The sequence below is a fragment of the Amblyomma maculatum genome, chromosome 11 (assembly GCF_055883805.1).
Source record: "Amblyomma maculatum isolate TAMU_Amacu chromosome 11, ASM5588380v1, whole genome shotgun sequence".
Classification (NCBI taxonomy): domain Eukaryota; kingdom Metazoa; phylum Arthropoda; class Arachnida; order Ixodida; family Ixodidae; genus Amblyomma; species Amblyomma maculatum.
Genome location: NC_139354.1, coordinates 141,873,347 through 141,889,785, shown reverse-complemented (window position 1 = coordinate 141,889,785; position 16,439 = coordinate 141,873,347). Strand labels below are relative to the sequence as shown.

Genomic DNA, 16,439 nt, shown 5'->3' with positions numbered 1-16,439 from the left:
TAGATGCTGACATGTCTACCCCATACTGTAGTTTTCCCTGCTACTTTCACCTTTTTATTTCGTTTTTCTGGTCACAGACCACCAAGACCAAAGTCATAGAAGTTAATACCCAAGCAAACATAATTTCACTTCTCGCTCTGCCCCTCTTTCTCTCCTCTACCTCCCTTTCTTCTTGGGAAGTAAAAGGTTCTTCCCTGCCAGTGATGCTCATGGTGTCCAGATAGACAAGTGCCTTTTCAAACTTTTGTCTTGGCTTGCAAACTGAAGCTTTTCTGCTACCTTCAATTCTCTTTCATTCTATGTAGTCACCTTGCTCTTGTTCTATCCTGGATCACCTTATAACAAGTAGTATGTTTATGTACAGGTAATGGCCACAGTTCTATGGGCCTCTACCACCCAAAAGGGAGTCTATAATGTGAAAGACTAACAGTACTCCTGTCAATCTACATGCAAAGTAAAAGCATAAATAAAAGGTGGTCTAAAGGCCTAAAAACTTATTATGGAGAGCTGCTTAATGTCATTTTCATTCTATAGCTTACTGTCTTCAGGATTTGTTATAAGCTTTACCATGTAGCATTTAAAATTGTATTGTGCAGAAGAAAATAATTCCTTTAGAGCTATGATGGTAAAGAGCAACAGAAGCATCAAAGAGCCCTAGAACTGTGAGCAAGAGCAGGTGGCACATTGTATCTGCAGGTAGAGCAGTTTCTCAATCACACAACATGAAAAAAAAAACAAATGCTGCTTTCAACTAAAGGCTAAGTTTTAAAATGTGCAGTCTTCACGCACATACCTATTGTCAGCATTCCACCTGTACTCATGCCACATTTTTTCTGTTTCATAACGAATTTTAAATGGCATCTCTGAACAACTTGGAGATTACAGTTGGCAAAGAAATTGTGTCATGTGTATTTTCATCTGTGTTTAATTAAATTACAAACATACTGACATCAGTAAATTTGGAATAATAACAAAAACCCGAAAGCTGCCAATTCAGACATTTAAGGTTTGCTGGCCTTTGCCCACAAATTTACATTTGGCTTAAGCAACTTTTGTGTGCATAAATATCAAACAAGCCGTTTGTATTGTTAACATTCTTTGTATTATAATGAGATAAATTGTAGCATTTGAGTAGCTATAAAAGAAGTGGGTTTGAAGGAATACTTTAACAAATCTTGAAGATGGGCTAGATGATGCATTGCAACTTGACGAAAGGTAAAAGCGCACAGGAAGGCACAAACCCAAGTGAAGACGACACAGGACACACAGGACAGTGCGTGTCCTGTGTCGTCTTTACTCAAGTGTGTCTTCCTGTGCACTTTCAACTTTTGTTGCAAGAATACCTCTTCAGCAATAGGCACTGATGCTATATTTTATTATCACTGCAGGACTCGTGTACCAGCTACTCCTGTCAGCATATACTATGGGGAAAATATTGAAGATGTCGACCTGCTGCTCATCCAGGTGTACCGGGAAAAGCTGTTCTCTGCGGTGGAGTGACTGGCAGCGGTTCTGTCCGCCAACAAGGTCTTCAACATTCAGTATGACTGCACGCTATTCAACACATGTTCTAGGTGCCTCTTCTTTCATTATGTATTGTACCTAGAGTGGTGGCTACCAAGTTCTTGAACAGTCACCTAAAGTATCTCAATTATCATGTGCTAGGAGTTGTATGTTCTGCTGTCTTGTCATAACTATACATGCCTTTTTGTATATCTACACATTTCTTAGCCATTTGTCTAGGAGAGGGTGCCATGCACTAAATAAGTGATGCAATATTTTACTCTGACATGTCATTATGTTGTGATACTACACTGTAATAAATTCTAGCCATTCCTCCAGCCTAAGTAATTTTGAGTTGTCCAACCCTATAAAGCATCCAAATAACTTGCTGATAGTGTGAATAAACTTTGCTACCAAAAGTGTAGGTGTCACTTGTATATGATTGTAAAGCTGCCTCTGAGTAACTTTGCAGCACACACATTTTCCCATTATTGTTTCAAGAATCTCCATGCCCATTTTTGGTATGTTTTTCTCAGCATGCTTGTCTGAACAGTTGCCAAGCATCTCCATGACATGCACAGATAGACCTTCAAATTGAGCAGTATACACGTCATTGTGCCTCATCAAAATTACATATACCTAAACATGGAAAGTATTTTTGTTAGATGCTTATAGAATGTTCTTCATAGACACGCCCTGAAGCAGAAGCCTGGGATTGATGTGTGGCAGGAAATGCATTTACAAATATAGAATTCTATGGTGCCATATTCTTAGTTGCATTGTTTTTGCCCTCAACTTATTGATACAAACACAGGAAATCCTTGTCAATGCTGACTGGCAACCCAACAGGCATCTTTGAAATGCTTTAACCGTTGCAAGAGAAAGGGAAAATAACACTTCGGACAGGTCGAGGGTGCGTGTAAACTCATATTCAAAAGTTCATGCACCTTTGACTTGTTACTTGACTTGGTACTTGTTAAAAAGAAGGACGGCAGCTTACGATTTTGCTCACATTATCGCAAGCTCAACGAAGTGACCAAAAAGACGTGTGCCCTCTCCCTCGCGTTGACGATTCAATTGATCGCCTACGAAATGCAGGTTACTTCTCATCAATGGACTTGAAAAGTGGATATTGGCAGATCGAAGTAGATGAGAGGGATCGGGAGAATACAGCATTCGTCACTCCCGGCGGATTGTATGAATTAAGGCCCTTCCGTTCGGTTTATGCTCGGTACCAGCAATATTTCAGGGTTTATTGGACACTGCGCATTGGGGACTCAAGCGGCCAACATGCCTGGTGTATCTTGACGACGTGATCGTGTTTTCGGCCACATTTGAAGACCATCTACAACGTTCTTTAGCTGTGTTTCAGACCATACGATCTACGGCCCTCACACTAAAACCCAAGAAGTGCCACTTCGGTTACGAGGAGCTGCAGTTCTTAAGTCACGTCGTTAGCCAAAAAGGTGTCCGGCCTGATCCTGGCAAGCTCTCTTCAGTCGCCAGGTTCCCAAAACCTATGGACAAAAAGACATTGGACCGCTTCCTGTGTATTTGCGCCTATTGTCGTCGGTTTATTGCTGGCTTCTCACGAATTGCCTGTCTATTAACTTCACTGACGCGTGACAACGCTTTCTTTCGCTAGGATGAAGAGCAGCAACAAGCTTTTAAGTAGCTGCAGAGGCGTCTACAGACACCACCTCTCCGGCGCACTTTGATCACGACGCACCTACGTTGCGTTATACGGATGCCATCAACGTGGGATTAGGTGGATGGATTGTTGAATAGAATATCCCCATTGCTGCCCCCCCCCCCCCACTGCTGACACCCCTTTTAAACGGGATGGCTGGCAGCACTTGCTATGATGCTTTTGCTCCCTGTATATTAAAACTGTTTTAGATTGGTTAACTACAGCATCATTCTATTTACTGAATTTTTGTTTCTACATTACGAACATTATGTCACTTTTCTGCTTTTAAGCCACTAATCTTCCAATCGTTTTTTTGCTAGCTTCCACCGCAGGTTCATTCATCCGGCCACTGGTATCTCTAAACCCCAGACCTTCAGGAAGTGTGACTGCGCCTGCATCGACTCCCGGATGGACATCAATTATTTCACTGGACATACCACATACAGCACATGCGTCGTCTTCATTGTTAAATTTCTTTTTGTAGCTGCGTGTTCTAACGCACCCTGATCTAGCTTCAAAAAGTAGGGCGCTGCCTCCTTAGTTATGAAAGGATGCTTCCTTCCTGATCTGCCTTTTCCACTTTAGGTATAATTCCACACTTTCTTTTCCATCGGGTTTATTCAATTTTTACCTTCTGTGTTTTCCACCTGTTGCTTAATGTTCTTTATTTCTCCGTCTTTGTGACTAGCATACTTACTAGTTAGTTTCCTAGTTTTTTTCCTCCATTGTCAGTCAACGCTTTTTAATTATAGATAGCTAAATACTTCAGCTGTCCATCTGTTATTGTCCAAATTCCTCAGGCGTTCCTCATATAATAATTTACTCTGACCTTCCCGTACTTCGAAAGATGCCCAGCCCATATCTCCCTGTACCGCCTCATTTGTGGGTTTGCCGTGGTCACCTAGCGTTAATCGTCTAACGGCTCTCTGATTTATTTCTAATGTTGACTGTACCTCTGATTTTATGCCCAAAGCCGCATTTCCGAAAGTTAGTCCGGGCACCATAATTCCTTTCCAATTACTCCTCAAAACCTCATACCTGTTGTATCTCCACAATTCCCTATGCTTCATTATCCCAGTATTTTTTCGCACTTTTACCTTAAGTAATTTCTCATGCATTTCAATATATGCCAATCCTTCGTTTACCCATACCCGGAGATATTTATATTTTGCTACTCTGGGTATTTCATTGCCTTTTATTTTAAGGCCCTGATCAGTTGAGCCGTTGGAAATCATCAGACCCGACCTAACTGCGCTAAAACTGAAGCCTAGAGCGTCCTTTTCGTGTGCGTAATACCTAACTAGAGCTTAAAATTCTTCCTGACTCAGCTAGCAGCACAATATTATCTGCACACATCAAACCGGGGAGGCGGCGCTCTACCGCCTTTCCCCATAATCGATATGATAAGTTAAAACCTAGGTTACTTTCTTGTATCCTCCTCGGCTGGTCAGCAGGCAGGGCGGAACTGAGACTGGCCCCGATCTCGGCACGATAACAACAACCCTTTATTTCATTCAAACAGCATCTTATATAGCAAGCACTTATGTGACCAGTGACGTCACGGACAGACAATGTTTCAGGCATCCGATAAAGGAGACACATGACATGCGGCACAGGCGCTATCAGCACATCTCCCCTTTTCTCTGAAAAGATACAGTGGCATTTGCAACAAACTTAGCACTGCCACCAACAAAGGATGAACACTTTTTAATGGATGCATCCAATGCTCAGAACAAAATAACAGTCAGTTACTGAACCCATATATGTCTGCCGGTCGGACATGATGGCCAAATCGTGTTTTATATCAAGGAGGGCTAGTTTGTGGCAAGGGGATATTAGATGGATCGGCAGGTGCCTTCGGTTTAGATGGATTAGTTTCCTGTTCCATTTCTACCCGACTATCATTGGCCTGCGGAAACTCATAGCTACCTCCTCCTTCTTCGCAGTCATTCTGCTGGGAAACAAAGCGAACCAGGAATTTCCTGTTTCTTTCTAGGACTACACCCGTAGAAGTTGTAACTACATACGACCTCGGACGTTGTGCAGGACGTAAGACTCGCGCTTCCACTTTGCAGTCACCCATACTTCCGCTCCTGGTTTGAGGAGAGGCAGCGGAAGAGCCCTATGACGACTATTGAAGTACCTACGCTACCGCTGTCGGATGGTTACATCGCGATCTCTGAGCTTTTTCAGGCTCACCTTCTGGGGCAGAAGGCTCTTGGGAGGGACAGGGACTATTGTGCGTAGCCGCCTGCCCATCAGAAGCTCTGCAGGTTTTTTTCCCAGTGGCCATAGGGTGTCCCTGTACGCTAGCAGCGAAAGATAGGGGTCCTTAGCTTTTATAATCAGCCGTTTAATTGTTTGGACCAATCTTTCTACTTCCCCATTTGCCTGAGGGTATCTGGGGTTCGCCGTCAAAGTGCTGAAGCAATAGTCGCGAGCAAAAGACTGAAATTCCTGAGATAAAAATTGTGTTCCATTATCCGAGATGACAACCTCTGGTATGCCATGTCTTGAAAAGAAATTCGTGAGGTGCATAATGACAGTGACAGTTTTTGTCGAAGATAGCAAGGCTACCTCTGGGTATTTAGAAAAATAATCTACTATCACCAAATACCATTTTTCTTCAATATGGCGGAGATCAACACCTAGCGTTTGCCAAGGACGCTATGGAATGGTTGTCGGAATCATTAGTTCAGACTTTTGTTGCCTGTGTTTCGCGCACACTGAGCAATCAGTCACCAACGCTCTCAGCTGGCAACTCAACCCAGGCCACCATACGGACTCTTTCGCTCGAGCTCTGCATTTCTGGGTTCCTTGGTGACTCTCGTGCAAGCGCGTCAAGACCTCTGCGCGTAATGTTTGCGGAATCACCAGCTGCACACCTTTGAGTAGCACGCCTTCAGCGACTGTCAGCGTTGCTCTTTCCAGCCAGTAAGGACGCAAGACCATCGACAGCGATGAGAACTTGGGCCAGCCTTCCAGGCTGAATTTTACGAGAGCTTGGCAGACTTCATCGGCTGCTTATTCAGCTTTGACTTGTTCAAAAAGGCTAGCCTCGACGGCATTTGTCAAATAGTCCGAAAAGAATTTGGCGACTTCGCCAATACTCAGCGCATGAGCATCAATTTGGTTTCCCTGAGTCGAGACTCTAGACAATACATCTGCAGTAATGAGGCTCTTACCCGGGACATGCACAACCGTAAAGCTGAACCGCACAAGTCTCATGCGAAAGCGCTGAATACGAGGAGGCAAAACGTCTAAAGGTGATTTTCCCAACAACGTTGCAAGTGGTTTGTGGTCGGTTCCAAACAAAATTTCAAGACCTCTGATGTATTCTTCGAATCGTTTTGCCGCCCAAGTCATTGCAAACGCTTCCTTCTCAATCTGAGAGTATCTGGTTTCGGCAGGCTTCAACGAGCGTGACGCAAATGCAATAGGTCTTTTTTCATTGTTTGGTCGAACTTGTATCAATACGGCTCCCAAACCGAATGACGACGCGTCAGCGGAAAGAATCGTAGGGTACATTACATCATAGTTAGCCATGACGCGCTTCGAAGAGACAACGTCTTTGACGTACGACAGCGCTTGCTCTTGGGCTGGTCCCCATGTCCATTCGGAACCCTTCAAAAGCAAGTGACGTAAAGGCGCCGTTTTCGAAGCCAAATCTGTTATGAATCTTGCCAGATGATTAGCCATACCGAGCAGCCTTCGAACGTCAGACACGTTAGCTGGCGTCGCCAGTTCTTTGATAGCACGAACGTTTTCAGGATCCGGCTTGATGCCATCTTTACTAAGCACACAGCCAAGAAATGTTATCTCAGTTCCCCCAAACGAACACTTTTCTTTGTTTAGCGTAACACCGGCACTGCCGAGACGATCTAAAGTTAGACGCAGGCGGTCGTCATGTTGAGCGTTGTCGTTGCCAAAAATGAGCACATCATCCATCAGGTTTATCACGCCTGGGATTCCTTCAAGTATCTGCGACATTTTCTTCTGAAAGATCTCGGGTGCCGACGTTATTCCAAACGGCAGTCTTTGAAAAAAGTATCGCACAAATGGCGTTATGAACGTAGTTAACAACTGACTTTCGGGCGACAACTTAATCTGAAAGAAGCCAGAGTTGGCGTCCAACTTCGAAAACACAGAGGCACCACCTGAAAGACCGAGGCTATCATCCACAGTCGGCATGACAAAGCTCTCGCGAAGTACACTTCTGTTTAATTGAGTATAGTCAACGCAAATACGAACCGCTCCAGATGGTTTGAGTACTGGCACAATTCCTGCACATCATTCTGTTGGTTCTTCTACTTTGCGGATCTCACCATCTCGCTCCATACGCTCGAGCTCCTGCTTAACTCGGTCACGCAAGGGTAAGGCTATGAGACGCGCCACATGAATTGCAAAAGGTGTCGAGTTCAGCTTTAGTCTAATTTTGTATTCTCCTTTTATAGCTCCTAGACCACTGACAAGCTCCGGGTAGGAAGCTTCGACGGCTGTTGCGCTACTGACCGAGCTCGCAAATTTAATAACTTCCACAGCCTCAAGCGCTAGGAGACCCAAAAGTACGGAGCGTAATGGTGAGACCACGTACACGATTTGCTGCACAGTGTTTTGTCGCCACTAGATAGTGGCATGAAACTTTCCCAAAACATTCAGTGGCTCATTCGACGGGCTATTAGGATTAGGTCGCACTTTTATTGCCTGGTAGGTAAACCGGAAAACGTTGAGGGCACAACAGAAACTTCGGCACCGGAATCAACTTTAGCGAACACCGGAGTGCCGTTAATGACGACCTGTACATACCGAGAATTAGAGTACTCCCCGTTCACCGCGCCAACGAAGTATGCCCCCTTGTCCATATGAAGAGAAGAAAGTTGTACCTTCTTTCCATCACGTGCAGCCTTTTTTCGACATACAGCTGCGAAGTGTCCGGAACAACCGCAGTAGTTGCATTTGGCTGCTTTTACCGGGTACGAGGTTCTGGGGTGCGCTCCTTGACTGCAGTTGAGACATGACCCGGGGGTGCCTGGTCGTAAGGACTGGACTCTGGGTCGCGGATCTTTTATCCCAGATGGACCGTTTTTTGACGAGCTGTCTGAGTGCTGTCCTGAAGAGTACTTTCTGGGCTGCCCTTACTTGCTGACCACGTCAAGATTGCCGGTCGCCATTACCAAGGGTTCGTCGCCGCTTTCTCGCAGTTGCAGCTTCTGTCGTTGGACGGTCTCCTTTAAACGCGCTTTTGCCAAAGCGCTGCCGAGAGTCAAATTCGCATCCATTTCAAGCGACTCAGAGAGCTGAGCATACCTAAGGCCGACCACGAACTTGTCGCGAATCATGCGTTCTTTTTCCTTGTAGTCGCACCGGTCCGCCATCGTGTGCAACGCGGTAACGAATTGGTCGACTGACTATCCAGGCTCTTGAGTGCGACGGTGAAAGCACGCGCTCTCATAAACAAGGCTCCTTGCGGCGACGAAGTACTCGTCGAACTTCTTTTTGGCGACTTCGTATTGCCTCTGTTCTTCTTCAGGTAATGAAAAAGTAGGAAAGATTTCTCTTGCTTGCCTGCCCATCGTATAAAGTAGAGCCCGGACCTGCGCTTCTTCATTCCGCTCATTTAGGCCCGAGGCGACGCGGCAGTCATCGAAGAGTGGATCCAAGAAAGCGATTCGGACGTCCGGTCAAAGTCAAACCTTGGCGGAGCTGGAACCGCGCACATGCCGTTGGAGGGCTTGACTGCGTTGTCCTCTGACATGGCGCCCGTTGACGAAGTTAAGGCAACGCCCCTCACAAGCTAGAGGATCCCACTTCTGACACCATGTCGCGTTTCGTCCCTTTCCGGACGCCGCGCGCGGCCGGGCAGCGGGCAGGAAGGAACTGAGACTGGGCCCGATCCCGACACGATAACAACAGCCGTTTATTTCACGCAAACAGCATCTTTATACAGCAAGCACTCATCTGAACAGTGACGTCACGCACAGACAATGTTTCAGGCATCCGATAACGTGGACACATGACACGCGGGACAGGCGCTTTCAGCACACCTCAGTTCAGTTCAGTTCAGTTTTATTCCTTAAAGGCCCCCATTTCAGGGGGTGTTACATAAGGGGTGGAATTACATTTGTAGTGAGGAAAACAAACAGCGATGGTAATTTAACATTGAAGGTGATCTGTTACGCGTTCTTGAAAAGTAGATGTTGAAGCGACGGCGACGATGTCATGGGGTAGGCCGTTCCAGTCCGTGGCTGCTCGAAGAAACAACGAAGCTGAAAACGTAGCAGTGCGTGATAGTGGGCGGGCAACTTGAAGGGGATGACTGGTGCGGTGAGATATGCGTGATGCGGCGGTGATATACGGTGCTTGATTGAGAGGAGAATAAGAGCATTTGTGATAAAGGGTGAGGGTAGCAATGCGACGACGTAAAGAGAGGGGTGGCAGTCCGGATGTAGCTTTCAAGGATGAAACACTGACGTCATATAAGTATGAGGAATGAATGAATCGGGCAGCACGATTCTGCGCAGCTTCCAATGCGGTGATTGATATGCTTGATGTGGGCTCCAGATGGGGGATGCATATTCTAATTTAGGTCTTATAGGTGATTTATACGTGAGCAATTTAACATGTGGTGGGGCAAGACGAAGGTGACGTTTTAGAAAACCGAGTGTTTTGTTTGATGCTGAAATGATGTTACCGACATGAACCTGCCATGATAGATTAGAAGAGAGTGACTCCTAGATATTTATATGCTTGTACTTGCTCAATCTGTGTGTTAGAAATTGAATAATGAAAGAGATATGGATCGTGACGACGAGTGAAGGACATGAGTTTACATTTACTAGGATTGAGGGACATTAGCCAGTTATTACACCAATTTAGTACGTTGTTAAGCTCTGTCTGAAGAGTGTATTGATCGTGACAGTTATTAATGGTGCGGTAAATAACACAATCATCTGCGAAAATTCGAATACTACAGGAAACATGCAGGGGCAAGTCGTTAATATATATTAAGAATAGGAGGGGACCGAGGACAGAACCTTGTGGGACGCCTGAAGTAACCGGGAGAGATGTAGACAGATGGCCGTTAAGATAGACTGACTGAGAACGGTTAGTTAGGAATCCTTCAATCCATTTGAGAATATTAGGGGGTAGGTTCAGCTTTGAGAGTTTTAGTAATAGCCGGCGGTGGGGAACCTTATCGAAAGCTTTGGCGAAATCAAGAAAGATGGTGTCGGTTTGCATATTACGGTCTAGATTAGTGTGCAAGTCGTGAAGGAAAAGCGCTAGCTGGGTTTCGCAAGAGAGGCCCTTACGAAACCCGTGTTGTGAAGGGTGAAAAAAATGGTTTCGGTCCAAGAAGTTTACGATTTGTGAGTAGATGACATGTTCCATGATTTTACAAGGCACACTAGTCAATGAAATGGGGCGGTAAATCAAGGGCGAGTCTCTGTTACCTGATTTGTAGACTGGAACGACCTTCCCCGTTTTCCAATCAAGAGGCAAAATTCCTGAGGAGAGTGACTGTGAGAAAATGAGACATAAATATGATGCACAAATTGATTCCACATTTTTCAATAGTTTTGAATTAATCAGGTCCATACCAGCTGATGATGAAAGTTTCATTTTATGAATTATGGATGAAATGCCTTCTTCGACGAACGTGACTGCCGGCATGGGGGTTTCTAAGTTAAAGGGTGGTAATTGGGAAGGTGCGTCGAGTTGGGTAGTGAACACAGATGTGAATGCATGGTTAAATATTTCTGCGCAATTATTGGTCAGTCACCGCTTCATGTGAATCATTCGTCAGTTTAATATCGGGAGGTTGTGTTGGGTTTGAAACTTGCCAGAATTGCTTGTGGTTTCTTATAAGTTTGGTCAGTCATTGTGATGAAATGGGTACTTGGCGTTACGAACAGAAAGTAGGTATGATTTTTCGGCCTCGAAGTATTTTTCCCATGCGGCAGGCGTGTCGTTTCGTTTGGCGGTACGAAACAATCGTTTCTTTTTGTTTTCGAGTCGTTTTAAGTGCTGGGTAAACCATGGTTTATTGCGATTAGTATGAAAGGTAAGCCTTGGTATGAACATATTAGTGAGATGATTTAATTTGTTCTTGAATATCAGCCAGTTTTCATGAATTGAGCGAGTGTGAAATGCGGATACGTATTCAAGAAAAAAGGTGTTAAGTTCTTCAGTTATTGCGTTATAGTTACCCTTATCGTAGAGTTGTATCGTTTAATCGGATGTCTGTTTTTGAGTCGAGGTAAATGAGAATAAAGCATGCATGACTTTGTGATCGCTGATTTCAGGAAGGTAACTGATGGATGATACATTCTCGGGGCTGCTTGTTAGTATCAGGTCGAGCGTGTTTGCTGATTCTACTGAGACACGGGTTGGTTGGAAAATTAATTGAGTGAGGTTAAAATTTTAACAGACATCGATGAATTTCTTCGCTTCTGCATGACACGTGATTGTGGAACTAGCTATGTTCTGCCAATCAATATCCGGGTAGTTAAAATCACCAAAAAGAAGAATACGGGCATTTGGATATGTGAAAACAAGTTTATGAAGGATGTTGTTCAGATGACGTGGGAAGTCTGGATTAGCCTGGGGGGGGGGGGGGGGGCCTGTAGCAAACGCCAAGCAGAACTGTTACGGGGGGAGCGCGACAGATGAGCCATATGGCTTCAATGTCGGATGCGACATCAACAACAGAGCATGATATGCCTCGATGAATGGCAACGAGAACACCACCCCCCCGTTTGCCTTTTCGATCGTTTCGATACACTTCGTAGTTGGGTAAATCGGCCAAAATTTCCGCATCCGTTGCGTCACTATTTAGCCAAGTTTCTGTTAGTATTAGTATGTTGCTCCCGGATGCCGACATGATGTTTGATATGAGTACGCGCTTTGGAAGAAGACTGCGGATGTTAGTGAATATTGTCGAAAACGAGAGAACATTGTGCGGTGGAGCGGGTCGACGATTTGTTAAAGTTTTGTGACGGGGCAATTGCTATGCTATTTCCTTAACGGCTTGGGATGATACGTCAAATACGTAGCGTTTTGAGCCGATGTGCAGGGTTTTGAAGCGCATGGAGTACTTGTTAGAATTGGCTTTGGCAAACGCTAACAACTGTTTACGCGCGTGTCGAACGGTGCGGGAGAAGTCCTCTCCGATATTGTAGTTTGTGTCTTTCAATTTACGGCCATTTAATAACAGTGCGTCCTTGGTTTTATGAGATAGGAATTTTACGATTACGGGACGAATTCGGTCGGCTGAATGATTTCCGAGGCGATGCGCTCTTTCAATGTCGTTAGGTTCCAAGGTTATATCATGATTATTGCGGCAAACATCAATGACTAGTTTTTCTGACCCAGCCCACGTTTCAGCGCTAGCAGGATCAGGGATGCCATAGAAAATAAGATTATTCCGACGTGATTGGTTTTCCGCGTCGTCCAGGCGTGTTTCTAGTTCTTTAATCTTTTTAGCTTGGTCGATTGTGGTTGACTGCATTATTTCAATATCGTTTTAGAGGTGAAGAAATGTTTGGTAATGCGTTTCGAGATCGGCCATTCGTTTGTCTAGGCTTGCTATGGTTTGATCTGTAGTGTTCAGCTGTGTTTTGAGGCCCTGTATTTCCGTAATCAACAGGGTCTGTCCCGCGTTTTGCTTCTGTAGTTCAGCGAGTACAGCAGCGTTGCCCTCAGGACCAGGGTTAGTCTCAACATCACCTGATAGCATGAGCAAGGAATGAATTACGTGAGCACACTCAACGGCAATGGCGACACAGCAGTGCGGGCTCGGAAACTGCACCAAGATATAATTACTGGATTTTTTAGCGAAGAGGGCATACGGTGTACTGACCTGCATCGCAAAGGTAAGCGGATTAGGTGGCTGCGCTGTGGTGCAGTCACCGAGCCCACGAAGCGGTGTCAGCGGGTGAAGCTCTTTTATACATGTTGGCATTGTTGCTGATGTCGATGTGGCCATCCATGGTACTGTGATTTCCGGTGTGTGCAGCTCCTCTGGCGGCATATCCAGTAGGGACGAGCACTCGCCGGGCGGTGGATGGCAGGAGCCAGGGTCATCTCCAGTGTACGGCAGTGCGCACACCGATGACGCCCCCGTAGACAGGCCTGCCAGGGACGGCAGCAGCAGGCTGGCAAATGCGAGGACCGTCGTCTGCATCGCAAAGGTAAGCGGTTTAGGTGGCTGCGCTGTGGTGCAGTCACCAAGCCCACGAAGCGGTGTCAGCGGGTGAAGCTCTTTTATACATGTTGGCATTGTTGCTGATGTCGATGTGGCAATCCATGGTACTGTGATTTCCGGTGTGTGCAGCTCCTCTGGCGGCATATCCAGTAGGGACGAGCACTCGCCGGGCGGTGGATGGCAGGAGCCAGGGTCATCTCCAGTGTACGGCAGTGCGCACACCGATGACGCCCCCGTAGACGGGCCTGCCAGGGACGGCAGCAGCAGGCTGGCAAATGCGAGGACGGTCGTCTGCATCGCAAAGGTAAGCGGTTTAGGTGGCTGCGCTGTGGTGCTGTCACCGAGCCCACGAAGCGGTGTCAGCGGGTGAAGCTCTTTTATACATGTTGGCATTGTTGCTGATGTCGATGTGGCCATCCATGGTACTGTGATTTCCGGTGTATGCAGCTCCTCTGGCGGCATATCCAGTAGGGACGAGCACTCGCCGGGCGGTGGATGGCAGGAGCCAGGGTCATCTCCAGTGTACGGCAGTGCGCACACCGATAACGCCCCCGTAGACAGGCCTGCCAGGGACGGCAGCAGCAGGCTGGCAAATGCGAGGACGGTCGTCTGCATCGCAAAGGTAAGCGGAATAGGTGGCTGCGCTGTGGTGCAGTCACCGAGCCACCTAAACCGCTTACCTTTGCGATGCAGACGCCGGTCCTCGCATTTGCCAGCCTGCTGCTGCCGTCCCTGGCAGGCCTGTCTACGGGGGCGTCATCGGTGTGCGCACTGCCGTACACTGGAGATGACCCTGGCTCCTGCCATCCACCGCCCGGCGAGTGCTCGTCCCTACTGGATATGCCGCCAGAGGAGCTGCACACACCGGAAATCACAGTACCATGGATGGCCACATCGACATCAGCAACAATGCCAACATGTATAAAAGAGCTTTACCCGCTGACACCGCTTCGTGGGCTCGGTGACTGCACCACAGCGCAGCCACCTAAACCTAAATATGACAAACCTCCGTTCTAGGTTTGTCATATAAAGTATGAAAAGAAGCTGTGATAGAGGACAACCTTGTCTTAATCCTTTGCATACCTTGACAGCTTCCGTACTTCGTATCCCTCGCCATGTAATTTCTACTTTGTTATCTCGGTATATAAGGTATCATAACCGATACCTTCTTCTTTTAATATGCCCCACAGGAGTTCCCTGCTTACGCTGTCGTACGCCCCGTTTCTGTCCAGGAAGGCCAAATACAAAGGTCTATTTTCCGCTCTAGATAATTCGATGCATTGGGTGCGCACGAACAGCCTATCATCTAAGAGCCTACCATTTCTAAAGCCGTTCTGAAGTTCTCCGAGTATCTTGTTGCTTGCTACCCATGCTTGCACCTTTAATTTCAATGCCTTATTGACCAACCTGTACATAACAGATGTTATGGTAATCGGCCTGTACGATTTTATGCTCATCCTTTCTCCTTTGCCTATAAAAATCAAATTCATTTTACTCTGCCGCCAGCCGTCCGGAATTTTCTTATTGGTTATGTTTGTTTCCCAAGCTTTTAACAACGTTTCCTTACTTCTTGGACCAAGTTCATTATTCAGCTTGATCGGAATTCTATCTATTCCTGTAGATGTGTTTTTAGGAGTACTTTGTCTGCCTTTTTTCAGTTCAGATTGGTCAGTTCTAAGCTGCTTTGTATTCTGCTATCTTGTGTTGCATGCTGATTTGCGGAGATTTCCCTATTGTCGCTTTGAAATGACTCGGCTATAATTGATGTAATGCAGTTGATTACTTTGCCTCCCTTTAAACAATTTCCTTCGTTATCTTGAATCCGATCTTGCTTTCTTTGATTCTTCTTCCCTAGCCAGCTGATATGGTTGCAGAATTTTCTTGGTTGCCTCTAGTGGCATCGTGTATGTCAGCCATCCAGCGATCGGTGGACTGCTTTATTTTACTTTGGACGAGAGCGTGTACATAAAGTTTCTTTTGTCGATAGGATTCCCATTTTTGGTTGATTTCCTTCTTAGATGCCTGTGCTTTCTTTGCCTCTCGGTGTTACCTTGAAGCAGCCCATAGTTGTTCATTGGCTTCCCTGATTTCCTTATTCCGCCAGCTCCGTGGCTTCCTCTTTCCATTCCAGCGGTTTGATATTTTAACTCCTTTAAGTTTTCTTCTTATGAGTAGTTCTACCTGTTGATAATCCCAGTCTTTTATGGGGCTTTTCTCTATAGCTTCTACTATGTCTGCTGCTATTTGCTCTACATTATCGTCGTTTAATTTTGCATTTACTTTTTGTCTAAGGTCCATATATCTATTCATCAAGGGCTCCATCTGCAGACTAAGGCGTTTATGAACACTTCCCAGACTACACTCCCCTTTTTCGTCTATCTCCATTTTTGTGACTTTGCTATAAATTCCCTGCGACATTAGGTGAATGGTTGCCTGCCGGTTGCGGAATTCCCACGTTATTTTGTTCTTCGTTATTTGTTTCTCTTTCTACTATAACTAGGTCGTTTCGCTCACCGAAATCTAGCATTAGCTTCCCGTTACTAACCGTGTATCTATCCAGATCGTCGATGTGGTCTTTCATGTTTCCCAGCGCAGTAATATCGGCCCCGTCTCCAAACTGGCTTATATCATCACTCGGACATTCAATGAGATCCTTGCTTTCTTGCCTGCATTGGTGTCCTGTTCCAAAGTAAACATCCCCTAGCCATGTATTTAGGCCGGCAATTGTTCTTGACACCCAGATATGCTCTTTACAAGATGATTTCATTCATTGCCAATTTGTTCCTTGGTGTTTCAACATACCTACCCCTGCATCTTTTTTTTCCATTCTCGTTCTGTTGCACCCTTCCCAGACGTAGGCTTCTATAAACGGCGGATCTTCTAGATCACTGACATGAGTCTCGCATAGATCGCACGCACCTATTTTGTCATTCCTCAACTGCTGTTCTATCCCTAGGCATTTCGCTCTTTTTCTTCCTGCTTGCATGTTGATGGAGCTGATTTTAGTATTAAATCTCTTTTTTGTACATTTCTTTCTTGACC

General features: G+C 45.8%; 2 pseudogenes; both read right to left on the bottom strand.

Moving 5' to 3' along the window:
• Positions 1–4,955: 4,955 nt before the first annotated feature.
• LOC146175098 (uncharacterized) lies at positions 4,956–9,087 on the bottom strand (annotated as a pseudogene).
• Positions 9,088–12,120: 3,033 nt separating this feature from the next.
• Positions 12,121–14,021, bottom strand: LOC146175097 (uncharacterized; annotated as a pseudogene).
• Positions 14,022–16,439: the final 2,418 nt, after the last annotated feature.